We start from the raw sequence: 14,667 nt of genomic DNA, 5'->3' as shown, positions 1-14,667 counted from the left end.
CGATTCAGGTTGCGTTACTGCTGTTACCACTTTACAGCCCCCCAGCAGCTAGAAGGTACACAGTTCTCTACAACCCCTTCACCATTTATAGTTTGTAGACTTTTTCCTGATGGTCATGACTGGTGTGAGCTGAAACCTTTTTGAATTTGAAATTGCATGTTAGTAATAATTCCTTATACTGAGCTTTAGGCATGTCCTATTTTTTCTTTTCCTTTTTTTTTTAAAGAGTGAGTACAACTTCCCTCCTCTTATTGACTTCTTGAAAAGTTTCTCATGTGTTGAATTTTCTTGCCTATTCCCTTGCCCAGGGCATTTTTTGAGGGCAGGTGTCATTTAGAGCCCTGCAGTCCTTGTGACTATTAAGCAACCATTGGCACTGGGTTTAAAGCTGCTGTTGTGGGAAACAGCCACAAGGCGGCAGCATTATTACGTTCTCAACTCTTGTTACTAGGGCAACAAAGTCTTCCTGGAGGTAGTTTTCCAAGGTTGTAAATTAGAGTGGAATGTTCTGGGAGAAGTCCCCAGAAGTTTATGTCTCCTAACTTATGTTTGCTTTTTAAATTTAATTTCTATTTCTTATCGGAGTAAATTTGATTAGAGTGTTTTTATTGTTTGACTGTACAGAATCTGCTCAATGATTCATACATATATCTGTTCATCTTCGGAACCTGTTAGCATGTATGTGATTACAGAATGTATATTTTAAAGGTATTGGTGATTATATTATTTATATAGTTTATATATTATATGTTTATATACATTTAACATACATTAGTATATGTATGTTAACCCCATTGTCCTAATTTACCCATCCTCCCACCTTTCATTTTGGCTAACCATTAGTTTATTTGATAAGTCTGTGAGTGTCTTTTTCTGTGGAAATATGTTCATTGGTAGCAATCTTAGGATAACATGTATTAATGATATCATAGGATATTTGTCATACCCTTTTGACTTACTTAACCTTATATGATTATTTCTAGGCTCAACTCTAGTCCTGAAAACGGCATTGTTCATTTTTTTCCAGAGGCTACTATTCCATTTGGTACGTGTACCATTTCGTCTTTGTCCATTCATCTGTTTATGGATCTTTTTTTTGCTTCCATGTCTTGGCTATTTCAATATTGTTGCAGTGCACATTTGCCTGCCTCTGTCTTTCCGAATCCAGTTGTCTTAGGTTATAGGCCCAAAATGTGCCCTGCCGCATCATATGGTAGCTCAATGTTTACCTTTTGAAGCAGCTCGATTCAGTTTGCGTTAGTGCTGTTTCCACTTTACATCCCACCAGCAGCTAGAAGGTACACAGATCTCTAAAACCCCTTCAGCATTTATAGTTTGTAGACATTTTGCTGATGGTAATGACTGGTGTGAGCTGAAACCTTTTTGAATTTGAATTTGTATGTGGCTGATAATTCCTTATACTAAGCTTTAGGCATGCCCTTTTTTTTCTTTTCCTTTTTTTTTTTAAAGAGTGAGTACAACTCCCCTCCTCTTATTGACTTCTTGAAAAATTTCTCATGTGTTGGATTTTCTTGCCTATTCCCTACTCCAGGGCAATTTTTGAGGGCCTGTGTCATTTACAGCCCTGCAGTCCTTGGGACTATATAAGCAACCATTGTCACTGGGTTTAAAGCTGCTGTTTTGGGAGACAGCCACAAGGCGGCAGCATTATTACGTTCTCAAGTCTTGTTACTAGGACAACAGAGTCTTCCTGGAGGTAGTGTTCCGAGCTTGTAAATTAGAGTGCAATGTGCTGGGACAAGCCCCCAGAAGTTTATGTCTCCTTACTTATGTTTGTTTTTTAAATTTAATTTGTATTTTTTATCGGAGTAAATTTGATTAGAGTGTTTTGATTGTCTGGCTGTACAGAATCTGTTCAATGATTCATACATATGTCTGTTCATCTTCGGATCCTGTTACCATGTATGTGATTACAGAATGTATATTTTGAAGGTATTGGTGATTATATAATTCATATCATTTATATGTTATATGTTTATATACATTTAACTTATATTAGTATATGTATGTTAACCCCATAGTCCTAATTTACCCATCCCCCCACCTTTCATTTTGGCTAACCATTAGTTTATTTGATAAGTCTGTGAGTGTCTTTTTCTGTGGAAATATTTTCATTGGTAGCAATCTTAGGATAACATGTATAAATGATATCATAGGATATTTGTCATACCCTTTTGACTTACTTAACCTTATATGATTATTTCTAGGCTCAACTCTAGTCCTGAAAACGGCATTGTTCATTTTTTTCCAGAGGCTACTATTCCATTTGGTACGTATACCATTTCGTCTTTGTCCATTCATCTGTTTATGGACCTTTTTTTTGCTTCCATGTCTTGGCTATTTCAATATTGTTGCAGTGCACATTTGCCTGCCTCTGTCTTTCCGAATCCGGTGGTCTTAGGTTATAGGCCCAAAAGGTGCCCTGCCACATCATATGGTAGCTCAATGTGTACCTTTTCAAGCAGCTCGATTCAGTTTGCGTTACTGCTGTTACCACTTTACATCCAAACAGCAGCTAGAAGGTACACAGTTCTCTAAAACCCCTTCAGCATTTATAGTTTGTAGACTTTTTGCTGATGGTCATGACTGGTGTGAGCTGAAACCTTTTTGGAGGTTGGATACGCATGTGGCTAATAATTCCTTATGCTGAGCTTTAGGCATGTCCTTTTTTTCTTTTCCTTTTTTTTTAAAGAGTGAGTACAACTTCCGTACTCTTATTGACTTCTTGAAAATTTCTCATGTGTTGAATTTTCTTGCCAATTCCCTACCCCAGGGCATTTTTTGAGGGCCTGTGTCTTTTACAGCCCTGCAGTCCTTGTGACTATATAAGCAACCATTGGCACTGGGTTTAAAGCTACTGTTGTGAAAAGCAGCCACAAGGCGGCAGCATTATTACGTTCTCAAGTCTTGTTACTAGGACAACACAGTCTTCCTGGAGGTAGTGTTCCGAGCCTGTAAATTAGAGTGCAATGTCCTGGGACAAGCCCCCAGAAGTTTATGTCTCCTAACTCATGTTTGTTTTTTAAATTTAATTTCTATTTCTTATCGGAGTAAATTTGATTAGAGTGTTGTGGTTTTCTGGCTGTACAGAATCTGCTCAATGATTCATACATAGGTCTGTTCATCTTCGAACCTGTTAGCATGTATGTGATTACAGAATGTATATTTTAAAGGTATTGGTGATTATATAATTTATATAGTTCATATGTTATATGTTTATATACATTTAACATACATTAGTATATGTATGTTAACCCCATAGTCCTAATTTACCCATCCTCCCACCTTTCATTTTGGCTAGCCATTAGTTTATTTGATAAGTCTGTGAGTGTCTTTTTCTGTGGAAATATGTTCATTGGTAGCAATCTTAGGATAACATGTATAAATGATGTCATAGTATATTTGTCATACCCTTTTGACTTACTTAACCTTATATGATTATTTCTAGGCTCAACTGTAGTCCTGAAAACGGCATTGTTCATTTTTTTCCCGAGGCTACTATTCCATTTGGTACGTATCCCACTTCGTCTTTGTCCATTCATCTGTTTATGGACCTTTTTTTTTGCTTCCATGTCTTGGCTATTTCAATATTGTTGCAATGCACATTTGCCTGCCTCTCTCTTTCCGAATCTGGTGGTCTTAGGTTATAGGCCCAAAAGGTGCCCTGCCGCACCATATGGTAACTCAATTTTTACCTTTTCAAGCAGCTCGATTCAGTTTGCGTTACTGCTGTTACCACTTTACATCCCACCAGCAGCTAGAAGGTACACACTTCTCTAAAACCCCTTCAGCATTTATTGTTTGTAGACTTTTTGCTGATGGTCATGACTGGAGTGAGCTGAAACCTTTTTGAATTTGTATTTGCATGTGGCTAATAATTCCTTATACTGAGCTTTAGGCATGTCCTTTTTTTCTTTTCCTTTTTTTTTTAAAGAGTGAGTACAACTTCCCTCCTCTTATTGACTTCTTGGAAATTTCTCATGTGTTGAATGTTCTTGCCAATTCCCTACCCCAGGGCATATTTTGAGGGCTTGTGTCATTTACAGCCCTGCAGTCCTTGTGACTATATAAGCAATCATTGGCACTGGGTTTAAAGTGCTGTTGTGGGAAGCAGCCACAAGGCGGCAGCATTATTGCGTTCTCAAGTCTTGTTACTAGGAGAACAGAGTCTTCCTGGAGGTAGTGTTCTGAGCTTGTAAATTAGAGTGCAATATGCTGGGACAAGCCCCCAGAAGTTTATGTCTCCTAACTTATGTTTTTTTTTTAAATTTAATTTCTGTTTCTTATCGGAGTAAATTTGATTAGAGTGTTGTGGTTTTCTGGCTGTACAGAATCTGCTCAATGATTCATACATATGTCTGTTCATCTTCGAACCTGTTAGCATGTATGTGATTACAGAATGTATATTTTAAAGGTATTGGTGATTATATAATTTATATATTTCATATGTTATATGTTTATATACATTTAACATACATTAGTATATGTATTTTAACCCCATAGTCCTAATTTACCCATCCTCCCACCTTTCATTTTGGCTAGCCATTAGTTTATTTGATAAGTCTGTGAGTGTCTTTTTCTGTGGAAATATGTTCATTGGTAGCAATCTTAGGATAACATGTATAAATGATGTCCTAGGATATTTGTCATACCCTTTTGACTTACTTAACCTTATATGATTATTTCTAGGCTCAACTGTAGTCCTGAAAACGGCATTGTTCATTTTTTTCCCGAGGCTACTATTCCATTTGGTACGTATCCCACTTCGTCTTTGTCCATTCATCTGTTTATGGACCTTTTTTTTGCTTCCATGTCTTGGCTATTTCAATATTGTTGCAATGCACATTTGCCTGCCTCTCTCTTTCCGAATCTGGTGGTCTTAGGTTATAGGCCCAAAAGGTGCCCTGCCGCATCATATGGTAGCTCAATTTTTACCTTTTCAAGCAGCTCCATTCAGTTTGCGTTAGTGCTGTTGCCACTTTACATCCCACCAGCAGCTAGAAGGTACACAGATCTCTAAAACCCCTTCAGCATTTATAGTTTGTAGACATTTTGCTGATGGTAATGACTGGTGTGAGCTGAAACCTTTTTGAATTTGAATTTGTATGTGGCTAATAATTCCTTATACTGAGCTTTAGGCATGTCCTTTTTTTTCTTTTCCTTTTTTTTTTTAAAGAGTGAGTACAACTCCCCTCCTCTTATTGACTTCTTGAAAAATTTCTCATGTGTTGGATTTTCTTGCCTATTCCCTACACCAGGGCATTTTTTGAGGGCCTGTGTCTTTTACAGCCCTGCAGTCCTTGTGACTATATAAGCAACCATTGGTACTGGGTTTAAAGCTACTGTTGTGGGAAGCAGCCACAAGGCGGCAGCATTATTGCGTTCTCAAGTCTTGTTACTAGGAGAACAGAGTCTTCCTGGAGGTAGTGTTCAGAGCTTTTAAATTAGAGTGCAATATGCTGGGACAAGCCCCCAGAAGTTTATGTCTCCTTACTTATGTTTGTTTTTTAAATTTAATTTGTATTTTTTATCGGAGTAAATTTGATTAGAGTGTTTTGATTGTCTGGCTGTACAGAATCTGTTCAATGATTCATACATATATCTGTTCATCTTCGGAACCTGTTAGCATGTATGTGATTACAGAATGTATATTTTGAAGGTATTGGTGACTATATAATTCATATCATTTATATGTTATATGTTTATATACATTTAACTTATATTAGTATATGTATGTTAACCCCATAGTCCTAATTTACCCATCCCCCCACCTTTCATTTTGGCTAACCATTAGTTTATTTGATAAGTCTGTGAGTGTCTTTTTCTGTGGAAATATTTTCATTGGTAGCAATCTTAGGATAACATGTATAAATGATATCATAGGATATTTGTCATACCCTTTTGACTTACTTAACCTTATATGATTATTTCTAGGCTCAACTCTAGTCCTGAAAACGGCATTGTTCATTTTTTTCCAGAGGCTACTATTCCATTTGGTACGTATACCATTTCGTCTTTGTCCATTCATCTGTTTATGGACCTTTTTTTTGCTTCCATGTCTTGGCTATTTCAATATTGTTGCAGTGCACATTTGCCTGCCTCTGTCTTTCCGAATCCGGTGGTCTTAGGTTATAGGCCCAAAAGGTGCCCTGCCACATCATATGGTAGCTCAATGTGTACCTTTTCAAGCAGCTCGATTCAGTTTGCGTTACTGCTGTTACCACTTTACATCCAAACAGCAGCTAGAAGGTACACAGTTCTCTAAAACCCCTTCAGCATTTATAGTTTGTAGACTTTTTGCTGATGGTCATGACTGGTGTGAGCTGAAACCTTTTTGGAGGTTGGATACGCATGTGGCTAATAATTCCTTATGCTGAGCTTTAGGCATGTCCTTTTTTTCTTTTCCTTTTTTTTTAAAGAGTGAGTACAACTTCCGTACTCTTATTGACTTCTTGAAAATTTCTCATGTGTTGAATTTTCTTGCCAATTCCCTACCCCAGGGCATTTTTTGAGGGCCTGTGTCTTTTACAGCCCTGCAGTCCTTGTGACTATATAAGCAACCATTGGCACTGGGTTTAAAGCTACTGTTGTGAGAAGCAGCCACAAGGCGGCAGCATTATTACGTTCTCAAGTCTTGTTACTAGGACAACACAGTCTTCCTGGAGGTAGTGTTCCGAGCCTGTAAATTAGAGTGAAATGTCCTGGGACAAGCCCCCAGAAGTTTATGTCTCCTAACTCATGTTTGTTTTTTAAATTTAATTTCTATTTCTTATCGGAGTAAATTTGATTAGAGTGTTGTGGTTTTCTGGCTGTACAGAATCTGCTCAATGATTCATACATATGTCTGTTCATCTTCGAACCTGTTAGCATGTATGTGATTACAGAATGTATATTTTAAAGGTATTGGTGATTATATACTTTATATAGTTCATATGTTATATGTTTATATACATTTAACATACATTAGTATATGTATGTTAACCCCATAGTCCTAATTTACCCATCCTCCCACCTTTCATTTTGGCTAGCCATTAGTTTATTTGATAAGTCTGTGAGTGTCTTTTTCTGTGGAAATATGTTCATTGGTAGCAATCTTAGGATAACATGTATAAATGATGTCATAGGATATTTGTCATACCCTTTTGACTTACTTAACCTTATATGATTATTTCTAGGCTCAACTGTAGTCCTGAAAACGGCATTGTTCATTTTTTTCCCGAGGCTACTATTCCATTTGGTACGTATCCCACTTCGTCTTTGTCCATTCATCTGTTTATGGACCTTTTTTTTTGCTTCCATGTCTTGGCTATTTCAATATAGTTGCAATGCACATTTGCCTGCCTCTCTCTTTCCGAATCTGGTGGTCTTAGGTTATAGGCCCAAAAGGTGCCCTGCCGCACCATATGGTAACTCAATTTTTACCTTTTCAAGCAGCTCGATTCAGTTTGCGTTACTGCTGTTACCACTTTACATCCCACCAGCAGCTAGAAGGTACACAGATCTCTAAAACCCCTTCAGCATTTATAGTTTGTAGACATTTTGCTGATGGTAATGACTGGTGTGAGCTGAAACCTTTTTGAATTTGAATTTGTATGTGGCTAATAATTCCTTATACTAAGCTTTAGGCATGTCCTTTTTTTTCTTTTCCTTTTTTTTTTAAAGAGTGAGTACAACTTCCCTCCTCTTATTGACTTCTTGGAAATTTCTCATGTGTTGAATGTTCTTGCCAATTCCCTACCCCAGGGCATATTTTGAGGACTTGTGTCATTTACAGCCCTGCAGTCCTTGTGACTATATAAGCAATCATTGGCACTGGGTTTAAAGTGCTGTTGTGGGAAGCAGCCACAAGGCGGCAGCATTATTGCGTTCTCAAGTCTTGTTACTAGGAGAACAGAGTCTTCCTGGAGGTAGTGTTCTGAGCTTGTAAATTAGAGTGCAATATGCTGGGACAAGCCCCCAGAAGTTTATGTCTCCTAACTTATGTTTTTTTTTTAAATTTAATTTATATTTCTTATCGGAGTAAATTTGATTAGAGTGTTGTGGTTTTCTGGCTGTACAGAATCTGCTCAATGATTCATACATATGTCTGTTCATCTTCGAACCTGTTAGCATGTATGTGATTACAGAATGTATATTTTAAAGGTATTGGTGATTATATAATTTATATATTTCATATGTTATATGTTTATATACATTTAACATACATTAGTATATGTATTTTAACCCCATAGTCCTAATTTACCCATCCTCCCACCTTTCATTTTGGCTAGCCATTAGTTTATTTGATAAGTCTGTGAGTGTCTTTTTCTGTGGAAATATGTTCATTGGTAGCAATCTTAGGATAACATGTATAAATGATGTCCTAGGATATTTGTCATACCCTTTTGACTTACTTAACCTTATATGATTATTTCTAGGCTCAACTGTAGTCCTGAAAACGGCATTGTTCATTTTTTTCCCGAGGCTACTATTCCATTTGGTACGTATCCCACTTCGTCTTTGTCCATTCATCTGTTTATGGACCTTTTTTTTGCTTCCATGTCTTGGCTATTTCAATATTGTTGCAATGCACATTTGCCTGCCTCTCTCTTTCCGAATCTGGTGGTCTTAGGTTATAGGCCCAAAAGGTGCCCTGCCGCATCATATGGTAGCTCAATTTTTACCTTTTCAAGCAGCTCCATTCAGTTTGCGTTAGTGCTGTTGCCACTTTACATCCCACCAGCAGCTAGAAGGTACACAGATCTCTAAAACCCCTTCAGCATTTATAGTTTGTAGACATTTTGCTGATGGTAATGACTGGTGTGAGCTGAAACCTTTTTGAATTTGAATTTGTATGTGGCTAATAATTCCTTATACTGAGCTTTAGGCATGTCCTTTTTTTTCTTTTCCTTTTTTTTTTTAAAGAGTGAGTACAACTCCCCTCCTCTTATTGACTTCTTGAAAAATTTCTCATGTGTTGGATTTTCTTGCCTATTCCCTACACCAGGGCATTTTTTGAGGGCCTGTGTCTTTTACAGCCCTGCAGTCCTTGTGACTATATAAGCAACCATTGGTACTGGGTTTAAAGCTACTGTTGTGGGAAGCAGCCACAAGGCGGCAGCATTATTGCGTTCTCAAGTCTTGTTACTAGGAGAACAGAGTCTTCCTGGAGGTAGTGTTCAGAGCTTTTAAATTAGAGTGCAATATGCTGGGACAAGCCCCCAGAAGTTTATGTCTCCTTACTTATGTTTGTTTTTTAAATTTAATTTGTATTTTTTATCGGAGTAAATTTGATTAGAGTGTTTTGATTGTCTGGCTGTACAGAATCTGTTCAATGATTCATACATATATCTGTTCATCTTCGGAACCTGTTAGCATGTATGTGATTACAGAATGTATATTTTGAAGGTATTGGTGATTATATAATTCATATCATTTATATGTTATATGTTTATATACATTTAACTTATATTAGTATATGTATGTTAACCCCATAGTCCTAATTTACCCATCCCCCCACCTTTCATTTTGGCTAACCATTAGTTTATTTGATAAGTCTGTGAGTGTCTTTTTCTGTGGAAATATTTTCATTGGTAGCAATCTTAGGATAACATGTATAAATGATATCATAGGATATTTGTCATACCCTTTTGACTTACTTAACCTTATATGATTATTTCTAGGCTCAACTCTAGTCCTGAAAACGGCATTGTTCATTTTTTTCCAGAGGCTACTATTCCATTTGGTACGTATACCATTTCGTCTTTGTCCATTCATCTGTTTATGGACCTTTTTTTTGCTTCCATGTCTTGGCTATTTCAATATTGTTGCAGTGCACATTTGCCTGCCTCTGTCTTTCCGAATCCGGTGGTCTTAGGTTATAGGCCCAAAAGGTGCCCTGCCACATCATATGGTAGCTCAATGTGTACCTTTTCAAGCAGCTCGATTCAGTTTGCGTTACTGCTGTTACCACTTTACATCCAAACAGCAGCTAGAAGGTACACAGTTCTCTAAAACCCCTTCAGCATTTATAGTTTGTAGACTTTTTGCTGATGGTCATGACTGGTGTGAGCTGAAACCTTTTTGGAGGTTGGATACGCATGTGGCTAATAATTCCTTATGCTGAGCTTTAGGCATGTCCTTTTTTTCTTTTCCTTTTTTTTTAAAGAGTGAGTACAACTTCCGTACTCTTATTGACTTCTTGAAAATTTCTCATGTGTTGAATTTTCTTGCCAATTCCCTACCCCAGGGCATTTTTTGAGGGCCTGTGTCTTTTACAGCCCTGCAGTCCTTGTGACTATATAAGCAACCATTGGCACTGGGTTTAAAGCTACTGTTGTGAGAAGCAGCCACAAGGCGGCAGCATTATTACGTTCTCAAGTCTTGTTACTAGGACAACACAGTCTTCCTGGAGGTAGTGTTCCGAGCCTGTAAATTAGAGTGAAATGTCCTGGGACAAGCCCCCAGAAGTTTATGTCTCCTAACTCATGTTTGTTTTTTAAATTTAATTTCTATTTCTTATCGGAGTAAATTTGATTAGAGTGTTGTGGTTTTCTGGCTGTACAGAATCTGCTCAATGATTCATACATAGGTCTGTTCATCTTCGAACCTGTTAGCATGTATGTGATTACAGAATGTATATTTTAAAGGTATTGGTGATTATATACTTTATATAGTTCATATGTTATATGTTTATATACATTTAACATACATTAGTATATGTATGTTAACCCCATAGTCCTAATTTACCCATCCTCCCACCTTTCATTTTGGCTAGCCATTAGTTTATTTGATAAGTCTGTGAGTGTCTTTTTCTGTGGAAATATGTTCATTGGTAGCAATCTTAGGATAACATGTATAAATGATGTCATAGGATATTTGTCATACCCTTTTGACTTACTTAACCTTATATGATTATTTCTAGGCTCAACTGTAGTCCTGAAAACGGCATTGTTCATTTTTTTCCCGAGGCTACTATTCCATTTGGTACGTATCCCACTTCGTCTTTGTCCATTCATCTGTTTATGGACCTTTTTTTTTGCTTCCATGTCTTGGCTATTTCAATATAGTTGCAATGCACATTTGCCTGCCTCTCTCTTTCCGAATCTGGTGGTCTTAGGTTATAGGCCCAAAAGGTGCCCTGCCGCACCATATGGTAACTCAATTTTTACCTTTTCAAGCAGCTCGATTCAGTTTGCGTTACTGCTGTTACCACTTTACATCCCACCAGCAGCTAGAAGGTACACAGATCTCTAAAACCCCTTCAGCATTTATAGTTTGTAGACATTTTGCTGATGGTAATGACTGGTGTGAGCTGAAACCTTTTTGAATTTGAATTTGTATGTGGCTAATAATTCCTTATACTAAGCTTTAGGCATGTCCTTTTTTTTCTTTTCCTTTTTTTTTTAAAGAGTGAGTACAACTTCCCTCCTCTTATTGACTTCTTGGAAATTTCTCATGTGTTGAATGTTCTTGCCAATTCCCTACCCCAGGGCATATTTTGAGGGCTTGTGTCATTTACAGCCCTGCAGTCCTTGTGACTATATAAGCAATCATTGGCACTGGGTTTAAAGTGCTGTTGTGGGAAGCAGCCACAAGGCGGCAGCATTATTGTGTTCTCAAGTCTTGTTACTAGGAGAACAGAGTATTACTGGAGGTAGTGTTCTGAGCTTGTAAATTAGAGTGCAATATGCTGGGACAAGCCCCCCGAAGTTTATGTCTCCTAACTTATGTTTTCTTTTTAAAATTTAATTTCTATTTCTTATCGGAGTAAATTTGATTAGAGTGTTTTGATTGTCTGGCTGTACAGAATCTGCTCAATGATTCATACATATGTCTGTTCATCTTCGGATCCTGTTACCATGTATGTGATCACAGAATATATATTTTGAAGGTATTGGTGATTATATAATTCATATCGTTTATATGTTATATGTTTATATACATTTAACTTACATTAGTATATGTATGTTAACCCCATAGTCCTAACTTACCCATCCCCCCACCTTTCATTTTGGCTAACCATTAGTTTATTTGATAAGTCTGTGAGTGTCTTTTTCTGTGGAAATATGTTCATTGGTAGCAATCTTAAGAAAACTTGTATAAATGATATCATAGGATATTTGTCATACCCTTTTGACTTACTTAACCTTATATGATTTTTTCTAGGCTCAACTGTAGTCCTGAAAACAGCATTGTTCATTTTTCTCCCGAGGCTACTATTCCATTCTGTCCGTATACCACTTCTTCTTTGTCCATTCATCTGTTTATGGACCTTTTTTTTGCTTCCATATCTTGGCTATTTCAGTATTGTTGCAGTGCATATTTGCCTGCCTCTGTCTTTCCAATTTTGGTGGTCTTAGGTTATAGGCCCAAAAGGTGCCCTGCCGCATCATTTGGTAGCTCAATTTTTACCTTTTCAAGCAGCTCGATTCAGTTTGCGTTAGTGCTGTTTCCACTTTACATCCCACCAGCAGCTAGAAGGTACACAGATCTCTAAAACCCCTTCAGCATTTATAGTTTGTAGACATTTTGCTGATGGTAATGACTGGTGTGAGCTGAAACCTTTTTGAATTTGAATTTGTATGTGGCTAATAATTCCTTATACTAAGCTTTAGGCATGTCCTTCTTTTTTTTTCCTTTTTTTTTTAAAGAGTGAGTACAACTCCCCTCCTCTTATTGACTTCTTGAAAAATTTCTCATGTGTTGGATTTTCTTGCCTATTCCCTACCCCAGGGCAATTTTTGAGGGCCTGTGTCATTTACAGCCCTGCAGTCCTTGTGACTATATAAGCAACCATTGTCATTGGGTTTAAAGCTGCTGTTTTGGGAGACAGCCACAAGGCGGCAGCATTATTACGTTCTCAAGTCTTGTTACTAGGACAACAGAGTCTTCCTGGAGGTAGTGTTCCGAGCTTGTAAATTAGAGTGCAATGTGCTGGGACAAGCCCCCAGAAGTTTATGTCTCCTTACTTATGTTTCTTTTTTAAATTTAATTTGTCTTTCTTATCGGAGTAAATTTGATTAGAGTGTTTTGATTGTCTGGCTGTACAGAATCTGCTCAATGATTCACACATATGTCTGTTCATCTTCGGATCCTGTTACCATGTATGTGATTACAGAATGTATATTTTGAAGGTATTGGTGAATATATAATTCATATCATTTATATGTTATATGTTTATATACATTTAACTTACATTAGTATATGTATGTTAACCCCATAGTCCTAACTTACCCATCCTCCCACCTTTCATTTTGGCTAACCATTAGTTTATTTGATAAGTCTGTGAGTGTCTTTTTCTGTGGAAATATGTTCATTGGTAGCAATCTTAGGATAACATGTATTAATAATATCATAGGATATTTGTAATACCCTTTTGTCTTACTTAACCTTATATGATTATTTCTAGTCTCAACTCTACTCCTGAAAACGGCATTGTTCATTTTTTTCCCGAGGCTACTCTTCCATTCTGTCCATATACCACTTCTTCTTTGTCCATTCATCTGTTTATGGACCTTTTTTTTGCTTCCATATCTTGGCTATTTCAGTATTGTTGCAGTGCATATTTGCCTGCCTCTGTCTTTCCAATTTTGGTGGTCTTAGGTTATAGGCCCAAAATGTGCCCTGCCCCATCATTTGGTAGCTCAATTTTTACCTTTTCAAGCAGCTCGATTCAGTTTGCGTTAGTGCTGTTTCCACTTTACGTCCCACCAGCAGCTAGAAGGTACACAATTCTCTAAAACCCCTTCAGCATTTATAGTTTGTAGACTTTTTGCTGATGGTCATGACTGGTGTCACCTGAAACCTTTTTGAATTTGAATTTGCATGTGGCTAATAATTCCTTATACTGAGCTTTAGGCATGTCCTTTTTTATTCTTTTCCTTTTTTTTTAAAGAGTGAGTACAACTTCCCTCCTCTTATTGACTTCTTGAAAAGTTACTCATGTGTTGAATTTTTTTGCCTATTCACTACTCCAGGGCATTCTTTGAGGGCCGGTGTCATTTAGAGCCCTGCAGTCCTTGTGACTATTAAGCAACCTTTGGCACTGGGTTTAAAGCTGCTGTTGTGGGAAACAGCCACAAGGTGGCAGCATTATTACGTTCTCAACTCTTGTTACTAGGGCAACAGAGTCTTCCTGGAGGTAGTTTTCCAAGGTTGTAAATTAGAGTGGAATGTGCTGGGACAAGCCCCCAGAAGTTTATGTCTCCTAACTTATGTTTGCTTTTTAAATTTAATTTCTATTTCTTATCAGAGTCAGTTTGCTTAGAGTGTTTTGATTGTCTGGCTGTACAGAATCTGCTCAATGATTCATACATATGTCTGTTCATCTTCGGATCCTGCTACCATGTACGTGATTACAGAATGTATATTTTTGAAGCTATTGGTGATGATATAATGCATATAGTTTATATGTGATATGTTTATATACATTTAACATACATTAGTATATGTATGTTAACCCCATTGTCCTAATTTACCCAGCCTCCCACCTTTCATTTTGGCTAACCATTAGTTTTTTTGATAAGTCTGTGAGTGTCTTTTTCTGTGGAAATATGTTCATTGGTAGCAATCTTAGGATAACATGTATTAATGATATCATAGGATATTTGTCATACCCTTTTGACTTACTTAACCTTATATGATTATTTCTAGGCTCAACTCTAG

The sequence above is a fragment of the Balaenoptera physalus genome, assembly GCF_965194825.1.
Source record: "Balaenoptera physalus genome assembly, chromosome: 1".
Lineage (NCBI taxonomy): Eukaryota > Metazoa > Chordata > Mammalia > Artiodactyla > Balaenopteridae > Balaenoptera > Balaenoptera physalus.
The sequence above is the reverse complement of the archived record's forward strand: the minus strand, read 5'-3'. Positions refer to the sequence as shown.